General features: G+C 38.6%; 1 protein-coding gene and 1 long non-coding RNA gene across 3 annotated transcripts in view; one reads left to right on the top strand and one right to left on the bottom strand.

Annotated features, from left to right (window-relative positions):
* The first annotated feature begins 6,329 nt into the window (after positions 1-6,329).
* RALB (RAS like proto-oncogene B) overlaps positions 6,330-24,106 on the top strand; it is a 47,118-nt gene continuing 29,341 nt past the window's right edge. Inside the window, exon 1 of one of the 2 annotated variants that reach the window (XM_082762847.1) lies at positions 6,330-6,471. The gene's annotated coding sequence lies outside the window, so the exon portion shown is untranslated. The remainder of the gene's footprint in view (positions 6,472-24,106) is intronic. The other variant, XM_082762848.1, reaches the window with a different exon arrangement.
* Positions 8,931-23,850, bottom strand: LOC309879369. Its single transcript, XR_014317728.1, has 3 exons — positions 23,795-23,850; positions 9,991-10,233; positions 8,931-9,062 (listed from the first exon to the last, which is right to left on the bottom strand). It is a non-coding gene; the product is annotated as an uncharacterized lncRNA (long non-coding RNA).

The raw sequence follows: 24,106 nt of genomic DNA, 5'->3' as shown, positions 1-24,106 counted from the left end.
TTGTTGTGCAAAGCAGACAATTCAGTGAATATTGAAGGCCTTCCAAGTGGTTGAAGTGCAGTTTGAATATATGAAATTACTTCAGCTTAGACTAGGATAATCTGTAATAAATTTTAGTCTTGTGTTTCTGTCTACGTGTGAAAAAGTGATCAGACTGAAGCTTACATAGGTTAAAATGTATTTACTACCTATTTTCAGGAAGACTGAATATTTTCATTCATTAGGAGAAGCTGGGGTACAGGAGGGATGGATAATAAACAGAGGCAAATCACAGAACACAGCCTTTATGCATTTTTTCTTCTTTGCTCTTTTTTCCCCAAGTGAACACATTTATTTTATGCATGGTAATTCAGGATGCAATTAATTAGACCAAGTGATACCTGATAACTTACAATGACTAAAAATAACTGCAAAGAGCAGTTAAATGGAGAACCTCCCTTTCTGTACAATGCTTTTCGTATTTTAATATTTAAATAATTGTTTTCTTTAGCAAGTAACCCAGTCTGAATCATGTTTTTTTTCTTCATCCTTTCTTCTCATCCTAACCAATAACTATTTGGTATTCCTGTAGCTTTTGTTGCAAAAGATGAGATGCATATCGTAGAAGCAAGAATATCTACAGCAAATTGTAAGCTCTTTTTATATTGTGAGCCTGTTTATATTAGGTTTGCCATTCTGTATTTTGTATTGCGTACTGAAAGTCCAGATCGACCCCAACCATGTCAGTCAACTATTATATTATTATACTACACTATATGTCAACTATTATACAGCACAGTCCAGGGACAGTTCTTGACCTTTCCTGGACCAACTAACATTTTCAACACCTAGCAGTCAAAGGCTCTGAATGTCTCTCACTCCTACCCCAGCCCCACAAAATGACTAATTTAATTTACACAGGAGTTGGAGGATTTTGGTTGGAGTAGATGACAAAAGGAAGCAGTCTACGTATAAAGAGGGAGGCTTCTCCATAGATGAGAGCAAATCATTGTCAAATATTAAGAAATCCGGAGAGAGCAACAGGAGGCATTCTATCTCACCTGAGATGCTGATAAAACTTGGAAGCCATAGGAGTGTGATCAGACTGAGAAAAGACAAATGACTTGCTATTTTGCAAAGATGTGTAACTTGAGAGTTTTTTTTTTTAAGGTTGGTGATAAAGAAAATCCTTTGCTACACAAGTGGTTTTGGTATTGGCTTTTGTCTTCCCTTTTCACTCTGAATGGGCCAACGCAGAAACTTGTAGGCCTTGGTAAAACTGAGAAAACCACGAATAAGCAATCAGGGGGTTCTCCCATTCTGATTCACCAGTTCCAGGCCTACATCCTATGCTGATGGATTCTCAGCCCACCTATGTGTCTTTACAGTTATATAGGAATAGTTATCTAAACACTGTTAAGATTGTGTTAGGAACTTGGGACCCAGAGACTGGGTCCAGTGGTTTAGGCTGATGTTGTGTGGGGTTGAATTTGCAAAGTTTATGGGTTCATCAAGGCACACTGGAAGCAGGGACTTTATAAACCTAGGATTAACAAGTTGCGAACATACAGAGTATATGATAGTCCCTGCATTATAAAGATTAATGAAGGCACTTCTCCAGACAGAGTTGTTAGCAACCTTTATTATCATGATAGAATTCATAGTTTTAAACTCCTGAAGTTCTAGGCACACCAGAATGCACACAGTTACACTGCTGAGGTCCCACTTATCTCCATTTTTTTCCCAACAATACTTTGTTGTACAGAGAAGTTCCAATGAAGAGAGCTTCCAGAAAGATTTTTCTGTTTGGGCCTCTTCCAAATGCTGTGTGAACACAGATATAGCCAAACCCTATTGCTGACAACATTCAGGCTACATTTATCAGTATTAGGGAAAAATTAACTGAATTTATTTTAGCTGACAAATAATCAAGTCTTTCTATTCCAGACACTTCTAAGAAGCAATGGCAAAGCAGAAGTAGGCCTGACCATGTGAACTACCTGACACAAGTGGAGTCAATTACCAGAGTGAAAAAAAAAAAGAAGTCAGCTGGCATTTTAATGAATATTTATTGAACGGTAAGGTAACTACTTCTTAATCTTCGCTCACTTTTGCTACTGCGAGGTTCTGGTTACCACCTGACCACTTTACTAATTAACAGGGCAGTAAAAAATGAATCTAAAGTTCCATAAGGTTTAGCCTGGATTTCTTTTGTGAAAAGTTCTAGGAAAAATCAGCAACCCTGTACTGACCCAAGATTAAGGAAAATGAGAGTGTATGTTGGGGACAGTTTGGAGTATGCCTTGCACAGACTGAGTGAAAATGGCAAATGGGAGAGGTGAGATTCAATACCTGACATCCTTCAGGCCTAGGGTCTCTTACAGTGCTGGAAATCAGCCTGGGATTCCACTCCTTTTACTTCTGTTGATGGTGGAGTGCCAACAGCAAAAAAGCTATGACTGCTCAACTCAGGTTTCCACTCCTGTTGCCCTACACAGCTTTGAGTTTGCGTTGCTTTGACTTACGCATTGATGGGTACATATTTCTAACTAGTACAGACAGACACAAATTTCCTTTGACTAATCCTCCCCTGGCAAGTTGAGTCATCATATAGAAAAGGTTGTTTCTGCTTGTTCTCTGTTCAGATTATAATCCAGTCCAAGCTCCAAAAAAGGCCAGGCCAATAGCATTAACAACTGTGACCCTCTCTGTTCTCCCATAGCACCAGAGGCAAAGTTGGAAAGATGTCTGTAGCTACCAGATTTCTGCAGGGGAAGATCTTCCTTGGAAATTACTTTGAAAGATGCTGGCAAGGATCCTGGTAAGAACTTAGCCTTTTCTGTCCGTGTTTCTCTGTCTGTCAAAACAAGGCATAAGCCTTCCCTGCTTCAAAACAGTATTGTGAGGATTCATCAGTTAACATGTTTACATCACTAAAAATGATTTTGCATTCTTAAACACCTAGACTTTAGTTCTTAGGAACACAAACTCATCCCACCCATCTTAAAGATCTTTTCCCTCTTTTCATGTATCCATATTCCTCTTTGCTTAATGCTGCTGCAAAAGGCAGTTGCAGCTAGTGTTGCTTTTGGACACGTGAAAGCAGTTTTAACAGTCATACTGATTTTTTCCTGAGCAATGAAGTAATCGGCAAAGGAAAAGTAATTCTTCTTCAATTTCTGTTTTTCCTTTTTATTAGTGTTGGAAAATGATTTATACATCATAGTACTCAACTAAAATTTCTCATGACTGCTCCGACTCCTTGGCGTTGTCATGAGAAACAATCTCAATGTATGTCATGAGGAATAATCTTAGCATATGTTTGTAAAGCACCTTTCAGTCAAGAGACCTCTCAGAGGATTAATTGTGATCAAAACTGGAGTTGTCTACAGACATAACCCAAAGTACAAATATCAGGTGTGTCTGTGCTTGTATGTTGCAGGACCTGTACCACTTGCTACCAAAAGGCAACTTCTCTGGAACAGAACTCAGTAGACGACCAAAATGTCCGCAATATCTTAAACATGAAGCGTCCTATCCCACTGAAATTGCACAGGCCACCTAAGTAAGCAAAATGATCTGCAAGCACCTGTAATCAACTTCATGCCAGAACTGTCAAGGTATTTTTAGCTATGAAACACTGTTGGAAATGTATTTAGGGATGTGACAGGTACCCAAATCTGGAGGTGGTGACCAGTTTAGTTATGGTCCTGCTGCCTTCTGATCACCCAAGTTATCCTCCCACACACAACCTTCCCTGCCCTGTAAAATGTGCCATTGTTTTCTTCCTACCATGATCCCTTTTCATTCTACTCAACACTTGATCTCCTCCTGCTTTCTGTAAAACTAAATTTTTATTTTTTTCCCTCCCTCATTTCCACATATTGTAGTTTCCTCCCACCTCCTTCCCAAGCTACGTCTCTATCCAGGTTCTCTATCAGGTACCTTTATGCTAATGGGGGGGAGCATACGCAGTCTTATAAATGCACAGAGTAACATGAGCTACCCTCCATATGGACTTCACTGTGAGGGTGGCTGAACCCTCAAAGGGAACGCTCTGTGAAACTGGAATTTCCACCCAGACTGGACAAAGCCCTATGCTGCCTGACCTAACTTTGAAGCTAGCCTTGTTTCACGTAGGGAAAGGACCAGATGATCTCCAGAGGTTCCTTCTAATCAAAATTATTTAATGATTCAGTAATTCTAAATTGAAGGAAAATAGGGAGAGGAAGCAAGAGTCTAAGAAAGATGGTCTTCTGGCAAGAGAAAAAAAGGAATACCACAAAACAAACCAGAGCCATGCAGAACTGGTCTGCTTTTCATCTCGCTTGCACTGAAGTAATTCAGGATGAAGTCAGATAAATGTTAAAATCAGTGGAGAACCAAGAAGAGAATCAGCATCAACATGCCTGTGGTTACTTCAGGCTTGCTTCATCTGCCTGGACTCAAGGCTTTGTTACTAATGTGTGTTGTCTTGTGAATATCCTCGGCTGGAATATTCCAAGCTACCACCTGTTTTGTTTCCTGTAGAAATGTAATGTAGACTGTATCCCAGCTTTTGAGAGGGGACTTCTCAAACTCTACAAAATTAAATCTATTAGTGATTTTAAATCACACCCCGCAACCTCACAATTTCTTATGTCTGTGCAATTTCCAATGTCCTTCACTACACGGAACAACTAAAGGCGATTAATCCTTGAATCAGAAATACCAGCAATTAGAGAAAGCCCCTGGAGTCTTTATGAAGATAATGGTTCTGTGTTCCTGTTTATTTCACTGCTACTGCTTTTAAAAGGCTTATTTAGGCAACACATCACCACTGGATAAACAAGCATTGATAATACTATCAACTGTTTAATAAATATTATGAATATTACAAAGTATTCTTCTTCCACTATGCTCCTAGATAGAACAAATTCCTGAAATTGAAAGTCCACTAACAAAGCACACAAATGGAACAAGAAATCCGGCAGCAAAATATTTCTGTTCAAACAATAGAGCTGAAAGAGCAACACCCTGTTGCACAGCACAGTAGAAGGATTTGTCTGACAAATACTGAAATACAAAATGCCAAATCACTAAACTGCTTTAATATGGTAAGGTTCCCCCAAACCCAAGCCATTAAGCCAAAGGCCAATACAGGAGCTTGAAAATGACAGTAAACTACAATATATCACTCATGGGTGGTCTTAATGCTGAATCTGGGATGAATTACATGAAGAAAATCATGGGAACTTCTTAACACAAAAAAGAAATCTGAAAGGCAAGCACAGTGCTGTTGCAGAGTACTTAGCAATTCCAAACTACATAAAAATGTTGTGTGCTCGAAGGCTGTAGCAAATTTTCTTCTGATAGTGTTTTATGAGATTACAACAGAAATAAAAATATCCTGGCTACTTGAGAGAAAAATAAGTGTCTCCTCTATTAGTCCAATTGATAAAGTTGGAAAAACAAACAAACAAACAAACAAAAAAACAATCAAACAAACAACAACAAAAAAACAGATAAGCTTTTAGGCACGCAGGTGCTTCGTCAGATCTGAAACAGAGACAGCATACTTCAAAGATAAATTCAGGTTAGGAACAATTGTGTTGAGTTCAGACATCTGCTTTGCTTCAAGTGTTTACTAATGTCTTTTTTAAAGACCATAAATGATGGTCTGTGGAATAAATTTATAATAATATAGCCCTGCAAATGGATTATTATTTCTAAAGTAGGCTTGCAAGTAGAAAGAGATCTAGGGAGTAAAACTTAACCTAACAAATCTGCACAAAATCACTTTGACTTTCCAGGAGATTTACAAGCCTGTTTGCTTACATTGCTTTAGAAAATATTAATTGGATTCCTAAGTCACTTAGGTGCTTTAGATGATATTACTTTCACTGGAAAGGGCAATAAACAGGTCTGGGTACTGCCAAGGAGTGGATGATTGGGAGTCCTTGCTGCTTATGCAAATCCAGCTGTGGCTGCAGGGAGCTGTCAATGTGTGTTTGCCTGAGTGTATCTTTCTGGGCAGCAAGGTCAAAGCTTGAGATACGGTGTACGCACAGACAAACGGACCGCAACAGGGAACACAACAATGCTCTGAGATGGCTCAGCTCTAACACAGCTCTTCAGCTGTTCCTAGTCATGAGGTAAATATTGTTTCCTAAATTTGTCACTTTTATTTAGTGAAAAGGTCTTTGAAGAGGGTTGGGAAGGCGAAGCAGGAAAGTAATTCTCTGTTATTGGCCATTGAGGAATTTTGAAGCTGTTACTTTTTCAATCATCTACAACAGTTTCCTTGTTTTCAGAACGAGCGCATGATATCATATCCTGAGCCCTTCCCTTTTCTTGCAGCTCTGTGAGGCACTAGGAGGAGTCCAGCCACAGTCACCGGGTGAATTGGTCTGGAAACGGGAGTGGAGCTGCCCCTGCCATCCTGTGCCTGCCCGCCCGATTCGCACTCCCTGAGAAACTGCTGCTCTAGGACGAGCACCCTCCTTAAGCACAGTGAGTATCAGCTAAGAAAGCAGATGATCTCTCTAGCTTGTAATGTGGCACTGAAGAAAGATCTTCTATGTATTTATATGTGTGCGCAGCCAGTGACAGAAATACACGTGAAAGGAGAACTTGCTTTCATTTTCTGTCACTGAGATGAGAAGAAAAAGGAGCTCCCTGGCCCAGCTGGGGTGAGGAGAGGGATAGCAGCAATGGGGAAGGCTCTCAGGCTGCAGAGAGAAGGTTACAGATATGGGCTGGGTGCAGGAAAAGGACAAGGCGCACGTACTCTGTGAGGCAACCTACCCATTTGCTGTGGACAGACAGGAAAAAACAGCCGCTAAAATGTATACACAAGCAGCTCGGAGTGAGCACGTGGCGTTGTGGTAATGCTGGGTGACAAGCACCTCTTGTTTATTCTTAGTCTTGTTTGACTTAACCAAGGCAGTAGTATGAGCTAGTAATAAGCTAAATAAAAAGAGAATAAAAGAACTAGATTTCTATACTAATATTCACTCATCCTGAAGCATACAGGCCAAGTAAACACATAAACAGTGAGTCATTGTTTCCTTTTAATATAACTACATAACCCTTGCTGTTGTTACTTCTGTACTTCTCCATCTTGGTCTTTTAGCTCTGTAATGAAGAGGGAAAGAAGGGCTGAATGGAAAGGTCCTGCCATTCTTGGTGGAGGGCCTAAGGTTTTGTCCGTATGTCTCTGCAATGCTAACTGGGTAGAAATGTATCAGCTGTATCAAATATATATTTAGAATTACATTTAAAGTAGATGAATAGCTTAGTATGTTCTGGAATTCACAGCGTAAGAAATGTTACAATGAAGGTTAACAATCCACTTGCATTTATATTTACTAAATGGTATAATTTAAATCGTTTCTTAACCTAGAAGACTGCTTTTAAGGGGACAGAGCACATGATTTTTCCTGTGCATGTGCCCCTGCCAGAGTAACACACACCAGCAGCATGCCAAAACTTTGTAAAGAGTTCACAGTCATGGTTCGTGTAAAGGCCTAGCTCTGTTTGAGTGGGACCAGCAGAAAGCAGCAGTGATGCTTATGAATGTACAAGATAACAATAACAGGCTTCAGAAAAGTGCAGATGAGTTGCATCCTTTCCTCAAACAATCTTGGGTGCAAGTAATTGTCCAGGAAACATGTAACCTTTGAATGTGTCATTGATCCCATTACTTTATCCATTTCTCCTTTGCCAGCTGTGGCTTTGATCAGCTTATAAGGCCACAGAACAATGTCAGTAAAAATTGTTGCTTTGTGTTATCTCAGCTGCATTGTGAGCTTGCCATTGAGAGCACAGAAGGCAGAAAATCTTCTTTAGTTAAAAGTTGCTGGACCCTCTTCTGTTGCTGACATAGTTAATTTTGCGACAGAACAAACCTGCCATTTTCTCAACGTAGCAATGTTGAGTAGAAGGTGAGCTGTGTGGCCCAGCTGACGGAGCGCTGGTGTGGCTGAATGAGATGTGGCCACTGGCCCACTGGCTCCAGAGGTTTACCTCCCCAGTGACCTGTGCTAGGTGCTCTGGCACAGCTGCAGGTAAACCCGAGGTGTTCAGCTGTTCAAAGAGCTTCCCAGCAGATTCTCTTAATGCTTATCAGCTGACAATTAACTTGTGCTCTACAACACAGGTGTTTTTTAACTCTTTCATTTTGTAAAATATCACAATGAATATTCATATTTCCATATAAATGTTTGTTTCTTGACTTCACTGAGATCTTCATTCCAACAAAGTATGGCAGTGAGTTCAATAACAATGTCTTTTCTTTAAGAAACATTATTTCCTTTCTCCACATTTAAATCTGCTGCCTTTCACTGTCATTAGATGTAAATTTACTTCTGGATTATAGAAGTCACCTTTGTCTTTAATTTTGCGCCCTATTGAAGATGGAATCATGTATTTTTTTTTCTTAGTTATAGTTTAGTCAGTGTCTAGTTTGTGGCTACGTTTTTTTATGTTCAATTTATAAACTCTTTTCAAGGGCTTCACCCACAGTTTTTCCTGTAGTTAATTATTTTGTTGTCATGCTTAAAAAATTCAGAGATGAAAGAGAAATGAGCTTCCTTTATAGAAACCACCCAGCTCTGCACTTGTATCCTGTTTATATATGTGTTTAATAATAAATTTTCCACCACCTTACATCCAAGAACTTTTAGGCGTGCAGCAAACATTTAATTAATTAATCTCACTTAGAACTTGTGAGGTAGGTTCCCTCATTTTGCAGGTGAGATGGAGAGTGAGACAGTTAAATTAAGTGACTTACTTAATATCACACAGTGAGTCAGTGCTAACACTGAAAATAGAGGTTATGTCTTCTGGTTCCTTGCTCTGTATTTTAATCATCAAACCAGACAACTCTAAAGTTGAGAAAACTCCTTAAATTATTAAAATACTTGTTCTCAATTCTGTGTTAGATTACCATGTTTTATTTCACATAAGCAGCTGAAATATTTGCAAAAGTTTTTCATGCGTAGGACTTTTTTAGTTTTTCCTTTTCAGATATAGCTTCAGGTAGCATCTGTATACATTTTGCTTACAGTAATCTTGAACTTGAAAAATATACTCAAACAGATCTCCGGAAGAAAAAGAAAAAAAAAAAAAGAAAAAAAGGATAAGGAACACATTTAAAACTCATGACAATCTCTTTGACATCAATGTAGCAATACTCTTTTTTCATACTCTCAACAGCAGTTGCACTTAATATCCATAGCTTTACTAAATGGAGCACAGTAAAGTTATTGCCCCACAGGATGCAAGAGATAGACTGCCTGTTACGCTGTCATGACTAAATGAAAATGTAGCCTGAAGCACAAAGAAATTGCATCTTAAGAAATATCTGCTTAGACATGCAATTCTGAACGATATGCTGTATCATCTCAGGATAAACTGGTACATAAACATGTACAAACCTTGAAAACTTGTTTAAACAAATAGTTCCTGTGTTCAGGCTAATGTCATGCCCCAACAGCTTTATAGCTTTTTGAGTGCACTCCATGTTTTTGTTTGGGTTCATGGGACATAAATATTTTTTTCCAGTACTCACTATCTTACCTGTTAAATAATATTATTCATTACAGGGAAGAATAAACGGCCCAGAAAATATGTACATAGGCAGAAGATAGAGAGAGGCTCAGGAGAGGAAACAGAGCAATAGCATTACCATACATTGTTCCCTATTAAACCTGGATTTAAACATAGATGTCTGTTACACAGCCTTATATAATGCTTTGTGTCATATAATATTTTTGCTACATGTGAGACAAGCAGCACAAGGCTGTAGCCAGCTCCTAGATTTCTGTAAGGACTTCTACCATATGTAATGAAAGGGGAATCTGGGCAAGCAGCCTTTCCAACTTCATTGCAATTTAACAACAAAATACCTTAAAATTTCAACTGCTTCATTACTGACTGCAGATAACACTCCTAGGTGGTAAAATCATTAAATAAGCTTTGGCATGCTGTATTTATAGAAACTACTCAAAGTAATGTAACATGTTGTACTTGCAAAGAAATGAGAGTCACATCTTGCCTGCTGAACTGGGGGTTACGCAGACGGTTCCAGGTAGCAAGTCCTGGGGACATGTTCCAAAAGGCCATCCCATCTCCTCTCCAGGGTCATGTTGTTTTCATTTTGGATTTATCTTCTCTTTAAAAAGCATATTTTATTTTTGTCACTATGGCTCTGTCATCAGCGGCCAGCTGTCATTGGTGTCGTTAGTGTTGCTCCGGCTTTGCTTTCAGTTTCTGTTAGAGAAAAAGGTGTTTTCCTCACAGACTTCAGAAAACAGCATGATGCCATGCAAGCAGCAGTTTGCAGGAGCACTGTGTCAGCACCTATCTATCAGGTCTTAGAGGTGCTGCCTTTCAAAGGGGTTGTTGAAAGCCAGGCATGAATTGTCTGAATTGTCCAATACAAGGTGGACAGGAGATGAGACTTCACAGACTTTGAAACCAAACCCGAGAAAGCAATACAAACAATTGAAAACATTCCCGTGGCTATTCGCTCATGTCCCCTTTTATTGACAGTTCCTATGACTAACTGGCTATATGTGATGGTAATAATGCTCGAGAAGCTGCAAATTTGAATCAAGCGTAGGTTAATATTTGGTAAAAATAAGGTTTGAAATTACAGTGTGCCTAGGTGTTCTCTTCCAGGGTGGGAATAGAAATAAGTTTTGTGGTCTGAGTGTCTGATCAAAATGAAATAAAACAGTTGAAATTAAATGAATACACATACAGTTCATGGGCAGAGAATCATTTTCTGCAGCAACAGTTCAGTTAATAGGAGTGAAGGATGGATCAGCTTGTAGATAATCTGAATGAGAATGGACGATGTATAATATGTTATCTCATTTGAGAAGAGCTCTGTCAAAGATGGGCCTTGAATTTTGGGCTTGCTTCCTCTATTGTTGAAGAGAGCAGTCAGTCTAAATGATTAAATGGACATCATATTTTAACTGTTAAATTTATTTAAGAATCTCCTCTCAGTGAAAACCTCCATGTGTCCTGGCTATTTCAGTAATCTCATTACTAGTCATTGCTCGTTAATAGGCCTATCACAGCTTTCTGCCGTTGATTCAGCACAGAAAGGAAACATTTTAGGAATGTCAGTTCTTTGCAGTGGTGGGGATTGTACACATGGCAACAGTAAATGTTTGTGAAAGGTACGTGTTGTCTTCCTTCATTCCCTATAAGACAGCAGGAAGGAAACTGAGGTACAGACAGACAGGTACTCTGCAGGGTTAATACAATAATTATATTATTACGTACATTTGATTTGGAGAACTGAGAAAGTGTTTGTGGTAGTATGTTGCTTACACATTACAACCAGCAAATGACACTGAAAGTGAAAAGAAATGCAGGATGAGGGAGTCGACCAGTTTAATTCTATTGTGCAAGCACAGTGCGTGGTACAAAGCTAAGGAATGTCACAAATGACGGAAAAAATCCTGTATCAGTTACCTTAAATTGTATTAATTAGAAAAGGTGGAGTTAGCAATGCAGGAAAGGTACATTTTTTTTTTTTTTCAACATTCCTCATTATGTGTTAATCATGGCACTGTAAAGATCCAAATATCTTGGATCGTGCAACTTGCAAAATACCACTGGTACGTTTCTTGCTGGAACTCGGTGCAGCGAGGCAAGTACAAGCTCAAACTGTACATATGGGGAAGGACTGCTGTGTTCATTAAAACAAGCAGTTTCTGCTGAAACTAGTTTTGCTTGAGGACTAACTTGTGGTTCCAAGTGTCTTTCAGTGCTGACAGCTGAAGAAGGTAGCTCTGGGCCAGACTGTAATGTTCTCTCCTTGCTCTAATGGGCGGATGTGTTTAATTAACCTATGCTTCTGCAGAAGCAGACTTTCTGGCAAGCTGTAGGAATGCTAAAGGAGGGAAGTCTAAATAGCAGCGAACCCAGGCACATTCTATACATCTAGCGCTAGGTAAAGAATGTTAATTCAGACAAATACTTACTGTTTCCTAGGAGATAGGTTCCTATAAGCAACTTCTGCAAAAGCAACTTAATATGGTGGCCCTGTTAGGACTTGTTCCCATTATTTCCACAAGACCCAGCTATGGTCCTCTGCCCTTCAGTCTTTTGTCTCTAATGTCCAGTTAAAGACTGGGCACGGTTCTTCAACTGGGGGCTCACAGAAGCCTGTATTCAAGGGTGGAAATATTCAGCTTTGTATCTCTTCCTGAGAGCTAGCCCTGATAGCCTTGCTGCCTGTTCCATGTCCAGCGGTGATTTCTCCAGCTATCAGAGCTAGGACAGACTTTTTTTCCAGTCTTCAGGTTTATAGCTAATTCTTCAGATATGATGTAGATATAAACCAGATATGCTCTGCATAAAGTTGCTGAAGGCACTGCTTTTCACTTGAAAAATGAAATCACTGTAGATTACAATTCACACAAATATACCACACTCCCTGGCCACAATGTCCCTTGGCCTAACTCTTTGTTTCACTAAAAATTCCCAACGTTGCATGAGTGTTTTGCAACCAGGCAAAACAGAGTTTATCTTCTCTGACCTTCATCAGCTCCACTGCCACAATAGCATCACTGTTTCCTATCTCCTCCCCTTAATGAGCAGCACCCTCCATTCCTCACACTTCCTTTCTGTCCCAAAGCTTTCCCTCTGAAGGACTTTTCAAAGCTCTGCTCTGTCATCTATTTTTGCTACTACTGTGATCTAATTTCCAGCTTCTTTCAGTCCTGGTTGTCTCAGTGTCAGCCAGTCAAAACCTTGGCTGTTTTTACCCAAAAACTGCCCTTTAAAGTTGAATGATGGACATTCCCTCTACTCTTGTAGCCTTACAAACAAGGTGCATTTCCAATTGACAGGAACATTTGGAATATAATATTTTTCTCATTAAAACTGAACCATAGCACCAATTTCAGTTGAACGGTACTTTTCCCACCTCAGCACTGTGATGCAGAACTTCCTAATGCTGTGCAACCACCTCCACAGTGCCACAGTATGCAGGAACTAGCATTAAGGTTGCAATTAAGTTACCCAACTCCTAATCCTGTGCTTTGACCTCTAGGTTTCTGTTCCAGAATGGAGAGGAGTCATAACTACAAATGAGCTAACAGAGGATAAATGAAACTGGCTAACATTGTCAGAAACAGGAGTTCAATGTAATTCTTAAGCTTGCTCATGCTGGCCTTTGTTCATTTCCAGTAAGGATTGATGACTCCGAAAGCCATAAGCTGCATGTTAAATTCTTGGGTGATGACAGTTTCCTTTATAATGCTGCCCAGTGTCTGTGATTGTAGAGATAGGATTGTGTAGGCCTGCTGTGAGCAGAGTGTACTACTGCAGAGAGAAGGTGTGCACAAAGATCACGGGTAGAGCAAGAGTCTTCATGGCCAGATAAGGACAGTGGTTTCCAAAAGCTCTTACTACCAGCCAAACTCACAGCAAAATCACAGTGGATGCTGTCAGGCTAACACTGATCGATTCTAAAAATTCTGCACCAGTGTGGCTCAACATGCAGCCCACTGGCCAAATCTGGTCTGCAGGATCTGGTGGCCTGAACCACCTTTTCTGTGGAAACTACAAGGAACAAGCTGCTGCCTTGTCCCAAAGAAAGGAATAGCAAGAGGAAGCTTTTTGCTCATGCTTCTGAGAATACCTTGACATAGACAAATTGTTACTGTGCTTCTAAGTTTCTGAGGACTTGAAAAAGAAGACATTCCTATACAGCCTGCTGCCTTAGCTCATTGTCTGGTGGGTAAAAACAGCACTTCTCCACCACTGCCACTCTCATTCATTGCTTGTTTTGGGGGAGTAGGGAACAAGGGACAGTAGTGTTCCTCTGCAGCCTGTTGCTCCAGCCAGCCTCCCTCCTAGGCCTGCTTCCTGGTCCCAGTGTAAATGTGTCATAGGGTCATAGGAGGTAAGAAATCACAGCCTTGAGCTGCTATTGATTGTCTTCTCAGTGGCCTATCCTTACACTGGGATCTGACTCACATGTAGCCTCTGGGGCTCGACTACCCCATTAATACATGTCATGTTGCTGTAGGTATCACTCACTGAGATGGTATGTATGACAACACATTTCTTTGTATTTGTATTCTTTGTATTTTATTTGTCTTTCTTTTCTTTGGCCATCTACGTGTGATGCATGTACTCAGTTTCCCTGCATAACTGCAGGAATTATGAGTTTCTAGTAATTAAGGACATAATTACATTAACTTTGGATTCTGTATGCATACAAGCTACAGGATATGTAGATATTGTAGATCATGTTTTTTTTTTTTTTTTTTTTTTTTTTTTTCCTGCAGACTTTTTATTCAAGTGAATCTAACCAGCAGATTCTGAGTCTTATTTTCCTTCAGCAGAGGAAGCATAGTGGTGATGGGGACAGAAGAGAAATTGCCGTCCTTGGAGTTGATAGCAAAGCTCTTCTACTAGTAGGAACAGGCCCCTTTCTGAGTGAATCCAAAGACTAAAAGCCAGTGGGAAGAATTATAAAACATCCGTTTAATTTTAACACGACCTACGTATGAATTAAAAAAACTGAGAGCTCTGACTTAAAAACAAGTTGAAACAATTACTTTGTCTTCAGGGAAATTCTGTAAGTATTGGACAGGGATGTAGATCTCAGCTGAAACTTCTGCTTGAGGAAAAGTGCTCCTGGATGTGCCCATGGCTCGGTTTCATCACATGCACCCAGTTAAGGTACAGTGGAAAGGTACATTTGCTTTTATTCAGGCTAAACAGGTACCTCTCCTAATTTTGATGGATAGCAGTTAATTACAGTCTTCCTCTTCGTAAGAAGTATACATTTCTTTCTTTTGTTAGCATGTCTGACAATGGCAGGGGATTTTTCTGAGGGTAGTCTTGCAACAAAACTGTAGCTTCAGGCACTCTGTATGAAGCCAAATATAAGGGAAGGGTGGAGTGAAGTTGCTATTTGATAATAGGAATAATCTACCAGAAAGTTTCCTTATCTGTCTTCAGTACTTGTTTTTCTGAAAATAGCTGTGATGAAAAGGCAGGAGCTATTCTTCTCTGCTGTGAATTCTTTTCTGATAAGGTTTTTGGAAGAAATCACAATGCTATCTTCATTCAAATCCTTTGTAAGAGGCATTTCTTCTATAAAGTGTTTCTATGCTAATCCACTAGGCGTTGCTATTTACATTTTTAAAAGAAACAAAGTACTTAACCTGGACTGATTGTAGATTAAAAATTACTGAGTGCATGTCCCATAGAAAAGCACAATCCATGGAAAAAAAATCCATTTCCTCCTGGCAGTAGTTCTTTATACTGTGTTTTTATTTCGTATTGTTGATTGTAATCTCTACAGGAAAGGGGCGTTTGTTTTATGCACCTTTAAGGCATCATATATGTCTGTAACTTTATGTAAATTAGTGAAAATCAAGAAGGAAACAAGCTAATTTTACAATACAAATTAGCATTGCTTTGAATAGCAGTCAAATTCTGCTGTCATCCCAGTGTAAATCCAGATTTGGTGTGAAGTCACTGGAATGAAATATAATCATAGCTCTTGATGCAAAGAAGACAGTAAGGGTGAGAGGAGGTTGGTAATGCTGCCTCTAATAGATCCATTTCCCTTATCTTAGGCTCTGCAAACATTAAATAACCCAAGTCTTCTATTCAGGACATGCTGAATCTATGCTGCTTTGTGCTATAGGGTGGCAATATAATTCAGAAATACAGATCTGCTATTTAGAAGTACATAAAGCAGTAGTTCCCAAAGCAAACTCTGTTATAACTAGTGAGGTCACAATAGTTTCAAATGAGGTCACAAGCTAAATGAGATCCAATCTAATCACATATTTATGCTAGTATTTGGGGCTACATTAAATTCTTGCTCTACAGTCACTGTGATTTTCTGCTGTGGAAAAAATTAGGGGACTACTGTGTTTTATTCTGTGAAAGAATGGGTGGAGACTATTTCCTCTGAGTCATCAGAGGGAGAAGTCCATTTCTACAGGGGTGAAATGTGAACATGACAGCTAGAACTCAAAAAGTCCCCACAACTGGGAATGCACCAGATCTGTTGATATTTTTCAAGCCCAAAGGTGTCAACACTGTTGCTTTTCACAGAATCACAGAATGCTTGAGGTTGGAAGGGACCTCTGTGAAATCGCCTAGCCCAACCTCCTCGCTCAAGCAGGGTCACCTTGAGCACGTTGCACAGGATCACATCCAGACAGGTTTTAAGCATCTCCAGGAAGGGAGACTCCACAGCCTCTCTGGGCAACCTCTTCCAGTGCTCCTTCACTCTCAAAGATTTCAATCGCAATTTCAAAATTCTAATTAGTCTACATGCTCCAAATAGCATGTTGCTATAATAATTATTATAACAAAGTTATTTATAGAACAGTCCACCACAACCAAAATGTACTCACCACTAGGAAAAATATGGCAGCTATTTATGCACGATATATAACAGATTAGAAGAAAGAAATAAGACTGTAACATCCATCAGAAATATCTGGACTATCCCCTCCTTTTTTTTATATATATATATATATTTTTTTTTAAGCAGTGTGTGCATATGTGTGCAGGAATCTGGCAAGGAAGCCCTGTCACTGAAGGCAGGGGATGTTGCAGAGGCAGCAGGCTGGGAGCAGGGAAGGAAGGCAACACTTCCTGTTGCCCATTAGCAAGCTTGGAGGAAGGAAAGCATCCTGCCCAGTCATGCTAAATCAGCTAGAGTCCCAAAGAAAACAGTAAATCCACTGCACTACCATGTTTAAGCAGAAGGATATTCAATTTTGTCTAGGAAAGAGAAGCAAAGCACCCCCTGAATTTCACTCATCTGTACTGTGATTTGCTAAGCTACTCAAAGAGACTGTAAAGTTAAGAACCTGAGAACTTATCTGTCTTTGTTTTGCCTCCCTTATCAAGCACACTTGTTCAGTTTGTAGCTCCTTATGCTATGCCTCTACTTATGTCCCAGTAAAATCCCCCCATCTGAAATCATTTTTCTTTTCAGCTGAATGACTGCTATGGTCCATTTGTTAATTTGTGAAATTCAACTACATTTAGTATGGCAATCACCCTATATAGCACAGTTTAAAGAATAGCTTGTCTTTACACACAGAATCACCACATCCTCTAAGCCAAAGCAATCCAATGACCTGGAAAGGAACATCAGAGTTCAGTCCTTAGCATCTTGTCTAGAAGTTGTCAGTTCCACAGGCAGTTTCTGTAATATCAGTATTTTCAAGATCCAACCATCGTTAGCCACAGTCTATTGGTTTAACTGCTTATTAATGGATTCAGTTGTCTTACAGCATTTCAACAAATTGACACAAGCAACAAAGCAAACATTTAAAGTTGTCATCCTCATGGGGAAACCTCACACACAAGCTACTATCAGCAACATTAAATTACAAAAATGCTTGCAAAATCTTTCTTAAATAATATTGAATTGAAATTTCCTCACACCAATTTATATTAAGTCATACAGCATAGAATAAATTTAAAAAACCCAACCAAACAAAAATAACAAAACTTTAGGAAGGAAAAACATACAAAAAAGATTGCTGATGTAAGGCTGAATTCTCGGGCTGTTTCATTACTATCACTGTTACCATTTATCAAGGACTTCCAGACCAGTTTCAAGTCAGATTTTCCTCTCCTTTTCATTTATAACTCTGACTGTTACATTCATAACTCTCATATTCTTTGCTAAAATTCTCTCTCTTAAGACTTTCACAGGCTGTGTTATTTCTGCCCAGATTTGAATCAGCAAAGCAGAACATTTCCTGTCCTTGGAGGGATGAATCTGTACTTGATATTAGGAGCCTGTGTCAGCACTAACAGGATGCAGACCAGGAAGCTATGCATTTTATTAACAGGAACTAGAAAAATAGTGGCAAAGGTTTGGCAGAATTAGAATGAAATGTTTGTACATGGAACAGAATACGAACTGGAACTAAAATACTTTTTATATAACTAAAATAAGGTTGCCAGCAAACTAGTTTGTTAGATTTGGAAATCATCAGTAGCTTTTGAGAAAAAGCTTAAGCTCAAAAGCTGGAGTTTGAATAAAGGCTCTAGCTGCCTAACAAACTACAGCCATGTCTCTGGCATGCTGCAAAAGATTGCTTCAGTGAATTCAGAGTACAAATGAGTTATATCCTGGAGCAACAAACTGTACTGACAAATCAATGGCCAAAATTTGGAATCAAACAAAAATGAAGCTAGAATGAATATTGGTCAATAAGAGTAAAAATTGACTCCAGTTCTCACTGGAACACAAAACATGCTTCTCAGGGAACTAAAAGTGCACATGGATCAAAATATAACCAGGAAATAGCTCTGTGGTGTGGATCTAAAGTAAGACCGGGAGTAGCCGCCAGTGTGGTACCATCTAACGTATAGTGGCTCTTGGAGCTGCTCAACATTTCCTAGATCTGGACTAAGATATTTTCATTCCTCTATGTAGTAGCAGCTCAAGACCCTCCCCGTGATCCAAACCTGCATGAGAGTGAGCTTGATTGTTGGAAATTTGCTGCATGAGCTAGGAGTCTGTGTAGGAAAAAAGCTGGCAGCCATTTTGCTCATTATCTTTACGTGTTGGTGTTCCTGTTAATTACAGCTTTTCACTGAGTGAAATCTCAGTGATAGGTGGGCAGGACCCTCCAATCATGTTAGAATGACTTCTATATTTTAAGGCAGATAAGCAATTCTTCAAGTAGAAGTAAGAGTCCTACCTGAACCTTATTCCATTTCCAGAACAGTCCCTCATTACAGTTTTCAATTTTTTAAAAATGTCTTTCACACACCAGTCTTTACTGCTTCTAGTTTCTAACTGTCTCGTTTGCTTGACAAGAACTAAGAACCAAAGCTTCCATGAAGATGCACAGAACTTCAATGGCAGAGAAACCAACGATGGTTTAGAGCACTGAAAGTTTTGTAAGAATCACAGCTCTCTCTGAGCTAAGAATCGTAGAAAGTATTGTAAAGGCACACTCATTTCTAACCAATTTAAAATATGAGCCCTGAAGTTTAAGGAAATTTGAACTCTGCAGGCAGCACCTATACGTTAACACTGCAGCTCTTTCTGCCATGATCCAGACTGTATTTAGAAATGATAGCTTAGACTGTGGTGCTAACGTGCAGCTCTATCTCCATTAACATCGTACAAAAAACTAAGAAAATACAAATCAGCTAAGTAGAGATGGTAAAATTCCATTCCTTTTCTTCCCAAATTGAAAGCTTCCCAAATTATCCCCAGAAAACCCTTAGAGAGATTTAAGAAAAGCCTCAAGAAAACTGTTGCTGAGCCTCCAGTGCTGAGAAGTCAAAGGAGTCCAGCTGATCCAAACAAAGGATTCTTTACATGCTAATCAAAAGAGGGATTCAGCAGGTGGCCACATTGCTTAAGCTCTGTGAAAAGAGACTGAAAAGGCAGAACTACATCAAGCTGAATCTACCATGGACGTGACATGACTATTGCATTTTGCATTTGACATAATGGATATCTTCAGCCACAATGGCCAAATCCATAGCATTTTTGCCTTCCAAAGAGCATGAAGGGCTGCCCTTTCTTGGAAGGAAGTGGCAGCTGCCTCAAGACTATAATATCTCAGGCTTGTTCTATATAAAGATCTTCTCTAAATGTACAAGAAAATAACTAGTTTGGTTAAAACGTTTGTCAAGAAAAGACAAATCATTAAACATTTTGGATCTTCCATTTAGTTTGCCTGTTTCCAGCCTTATAACTGTTAAATGGAAACACTAAGACCACAAATGTTAGCAACTACAGCTCTCTTGATAGAAACAACCTTTACCAAAAGAGCTGCACAGACTTTGGGGCAAGTAGCACATTAAGCCCTCACAACCAGATTTGGTAAAATTCTCAGATCCCTTCTCTGAACGTAATCTATGCAAGCCAACAGGTTCAGTGGGAAGCTGAAAAGGAAAAATTTAGGAACAGGGTATCTTGTAAATTGTCTCCTTCTCCATAAATTGAAAGCGGGATGGAAGTAGAGAATAGCAGTCATTTCTTTCAACTCACAGAAAGAAGATTCATCCTTTTATCTGATGTCTCAGGGAATACAGGATCTGTATATCATGTAGGAAACCAGAGATCACTTGCCTCCTCCACTGAGGTGATTGGAGCCCTTATCTGGGGGGAGAATAGTCCAAACAGTGAATGCCAAAGACTATCTTGTGCAAGGTGAGGGGTGTATTTAGTCCTTGTTGAAGCTGATCCAGTTTGCATGCTGTAAAATTCACTAAACCAGGGAGGGTACAAGCAAGAGTGATTTAATCTTACCTAATGATTAAACCACACATTGAACAGTCCCTGCTCTCATAAAGACATCGCAGTTTATACTGCCTGCACTGCTGGCATCTGTGCCTTCACAGTTCTAGTTTCCATGGGCAGGATTATAGTATCTGCTTGGCATCCTGCATCTATTTCCATGAACCAGATATGCTTCTGGAACAGTGTAAATGAGCAATGCCAGTTTTTAACTTTACCAGTTAACTTACAGTGACTCGTATGAGAGTTTAAGCTTGGGGCTTGCAGATTGAAGTCTATTGATCTGCAGAAAAGAAAAAACATTATTTCCTTCCCCCCCCCCCCCCCCCCCCCCCCCCATAATATGTATGTACACTGTCATTTGTTATCTGCAGAGACCAGTTCTTGAAGGGACATAACTTCCTTTTTCCGTTCAACTCAAACAATGATGATCACAATGATTCAATATGAAATTCTTTTTTACAGCATAGAAACTGCCCTAAGACCAACAATCTGACCATTTCTATAGTGATTTATATCTGTATCATCTGCAATTTGGCATTTTACAGATGTTTTTACAGACATTGATTGCTACAGAAGAAGAAAAGGTAGGAGAAAAGCAGGCCTTGTATGTCTTATGACCTGGTTGTAATTCCATTTTAAATGTTAGAGAACCATTGTATAGAAAAAGGAAAGCCTTATAAGAAGACAAAGGTTATAAGGGGAATAAATATAGTTAGGTGACTCAGATCAAAGTAATTCATTTTCCGTTGCTGAAAGTCTGATCAGAAAAAAATGCAACTAAAGGTCTGTTGTTGCCCTTCAAGAAATCCAGCTTGAGGATGAAATTCATGCCTGAATGCAGAGAAGCAATTTTGAAAAGTCAGAAGTTTGATTTATTGTTCTCTGAAAGGTTGTGTAAAGCTTTTTGTTGAAGATCTCAAAGTTATACAAAGGTGTTTTGTATGATTAAGGGCAAGCATAATTCTCAAAGCTTCTTAGAAAATATAGACACTGTTGGGGCTTGTTCCTTATTTACTGTAAATTTCATTTTTTCAGTCCGAGTAGATGGAACATCTTAAAAGAATTTGTTCAAGATTTACATTACAGATTCTCATGATCCATACAGCAGTAGTACAGATGCAGATTTGCAATATGTGATATATGTGGGTTCCGCTGTCATCTATGATTATGTCAAATCAAGTAAACAAGATTTGAGAAAGCTAAAATACAACACTCTTCAATAAACTGTAATTGATCAAAAAATGGTCGAAAAAGCCGTTCTTTGGCCATTATTGCTCTGACAAGCCAGTAACACAGCTTGTAAAGTTAAAAGACAATACAGAAGCCAGGATGTTATCTAGATGAGATACAATGGATGCTTATTTTGAAATTACTCTCCTTAATCCCCTAATGTAAAGCATATTATACTCTTATCAAATTAACATGAGAAAAAAAAAGGAGAGGCTGTTTGCAGACTGTATTAGGTTATCAACCGCAAGAACATGGGTTTTCTAGAAGAGAAGAATGCTGTGTAAACTAACACATCAACATTCAGCTCAACAGTGAAAATTTTCTTCAGTGTAGCAGTATTATCACATTACTGGATTATGTTCTAAGCAGGCTCTGTAACTAAGAGTGGTGGCATAAAAATATGATGCTTATGTTAGCATATTTGTAGACAGACAAACTTCCTTATAACCTTTGCTGATTGAACAAATTCCTGCAGGTTTCCTACAATAACCACTTAACCCACTTTTTTTGAGGCTGTTACATCTGGGCTGAAATACAGCATTTAGAGAACAGTGCAGTGTTGTATTGTGTAAGTGTAGGGAGTAAAGGATCTCTAGCCAAGTGCAGCAAAGAGCAATTTTGGTAGACAATCTTTGTAGCCATTTGTTTTACCATCAAATCCACTTCACACAGCACTTGGATTTCCAAATGAGATTTGCTCATTCAAGTTCGTATTCAGACCTTCTTCAATTTGACTTTTGCCAGCATAATATCACAAAGGTGCAATAAAAGTTTGATTTTTAGCCACAGAGTACCAGAGTTAATTCCATAAAGTATACCCTGAAGTATGGGTAAAATACTATCATAATGATAAATAATTCTATTACAAAATTTGAGTCCCCAAATCCCTCTCATAAATTGTAAGGTGTCTGGGAAATAAAAATTTTACTGCCACTTAAGTGGTAAGGGGACATTGAGACTTCCAAACATTTGCAATATGTGTTCCAATTAAACATTGAAAGGAGAAAAATGCATTAATAACAACGAAGAGAGCAGTCTAAATATGAAGAGCTTTCATTGCATAAATATATACTTTGCTTTAATTTGCAGAAGGACATTTTAGGCTTGCTCTAAGGTAGGTAAATTATAGTCTGCAGGCAGAAGCAGATACTTAAAATTTTATATTTTTTTTCATTGACAAATCTTTCTAAAATACTGATCCCACCCTGCTAGAATGCTGGTTGCTTTCAAAGCCAGTAATTTTCACAATTAATTTAATATATTTGCCAGTAATTTCATCTGGAAAAAATATGATTAAAGAAGAAGTGACAAAAGATCTGATAACATGATTTTCTTCTTTTTTTTTTTTTTTTTTTTTTTTTTTTTTTTTTTTTCATGAATGCTCAAATCACTCCCCAACAGCAGTTATTCAGTCAGGTAGCAATGTTCATCTCAGTGAGCAAAATTCTCAATAATGTTAGCTACCTGCTTTATTTTTCTGGCAAAAAAATCCCTGCCTTATCTTGTTCCACAGTAATTCTAGTTTTCACATAATTGGTTTCAGTACGATAATACATCCAAGTTTATCTGTAAGACACTAATGTATATTTTCTACCCTTCATATAACTGGTAAAGCCTTAGTTAATGTATTTGCTTCAGCAGTGCACTTGAGGAAATGTGGGCCAGCTGGAGAGAGGCCAAAGAAGAAAGAGAGTGACTGGCAATTAGGAAACATGGCCTATAGGGAACAACTGAAGAAGAAAAAAAAAAAAAGGTGTTATTTTGAAGAAAAAAGCGATTCAAAAGAGTGAAAAAATAATGATTTTTTTTTTCATATTTAACAGGTTGAAGCAAAAGGAAGAGAAAAATCTGATTGCTATGCCCACTTTGCAACTAGTTAATAGGCTAAAACTGTAGCAAGTGACATTTAAAGTAATCTAAAGTAAATATTGTTAATTTTTTTCTTATGATAAAGTAATCCAATATTTTAAATAAATGGTTATGATGATGGTGCAACTTTCATTGCATTAAATAAATACATGCCCCAAATGATATATGTATCATTTAATACAATTTTAATTGCATTAAACAAATACATGCCAAAAATGTATACATGCCAAGATCATGTATAACTGAGCTTGCCTTTGGGCCACCTTACCTGCTATGACTCTCTCCAGTCCTTTTATTCTCTTTTGATTCTAGGCTATCAAAATAGTTAAAATAAAGTTATCTCCTTCTGTAAAGTCTCCAAGATCAGGCCCTAAATCTGTCATGCTGTTGATAATCACGATGATAAGAAGCTTAACACTTGTAACACAGGTATGTGAAGTTCCTTACCTCACAACATTTCAGTAAGAATCTCCTTAAAATGACCTTGTAGTTTGATCCTGACAGAATTCCAGCTGCACCTGAAATTGCAAGGTGATTCCATAGTGAACTTTAGTGAGTTGATTTCCTGGTACTTGTAACAGAAATGAAGGGCACAATACAATCAAAACACCATAAACTCCTACAAGGCCAAAACCACAATCATCTTTCATTTACTATAATTTGTTTCTGATATGGTTTGTTTTACTGCTTTATGTTTTTTTTTTTTTTTTTTTTTTAATGTTGAAATTCATAAATCATTGCAAGGTCAGCTTCATTCTC

The sequence above is a fragment of the Aythya marila genome (assembly GCF_965140915.1).
Source record: "Aythya marila genome assembly, chromosome: 6".
In the NCBI taxonomy this organism is placed as follows: Eukaryota; Metazoa; Chordata; class Aves; order Anseriformes; family Anatidae; genus Aythya; species Aythya marila.
This window is presented reverse-complemented; position numbering and strand designations above follow the sequence as displayed.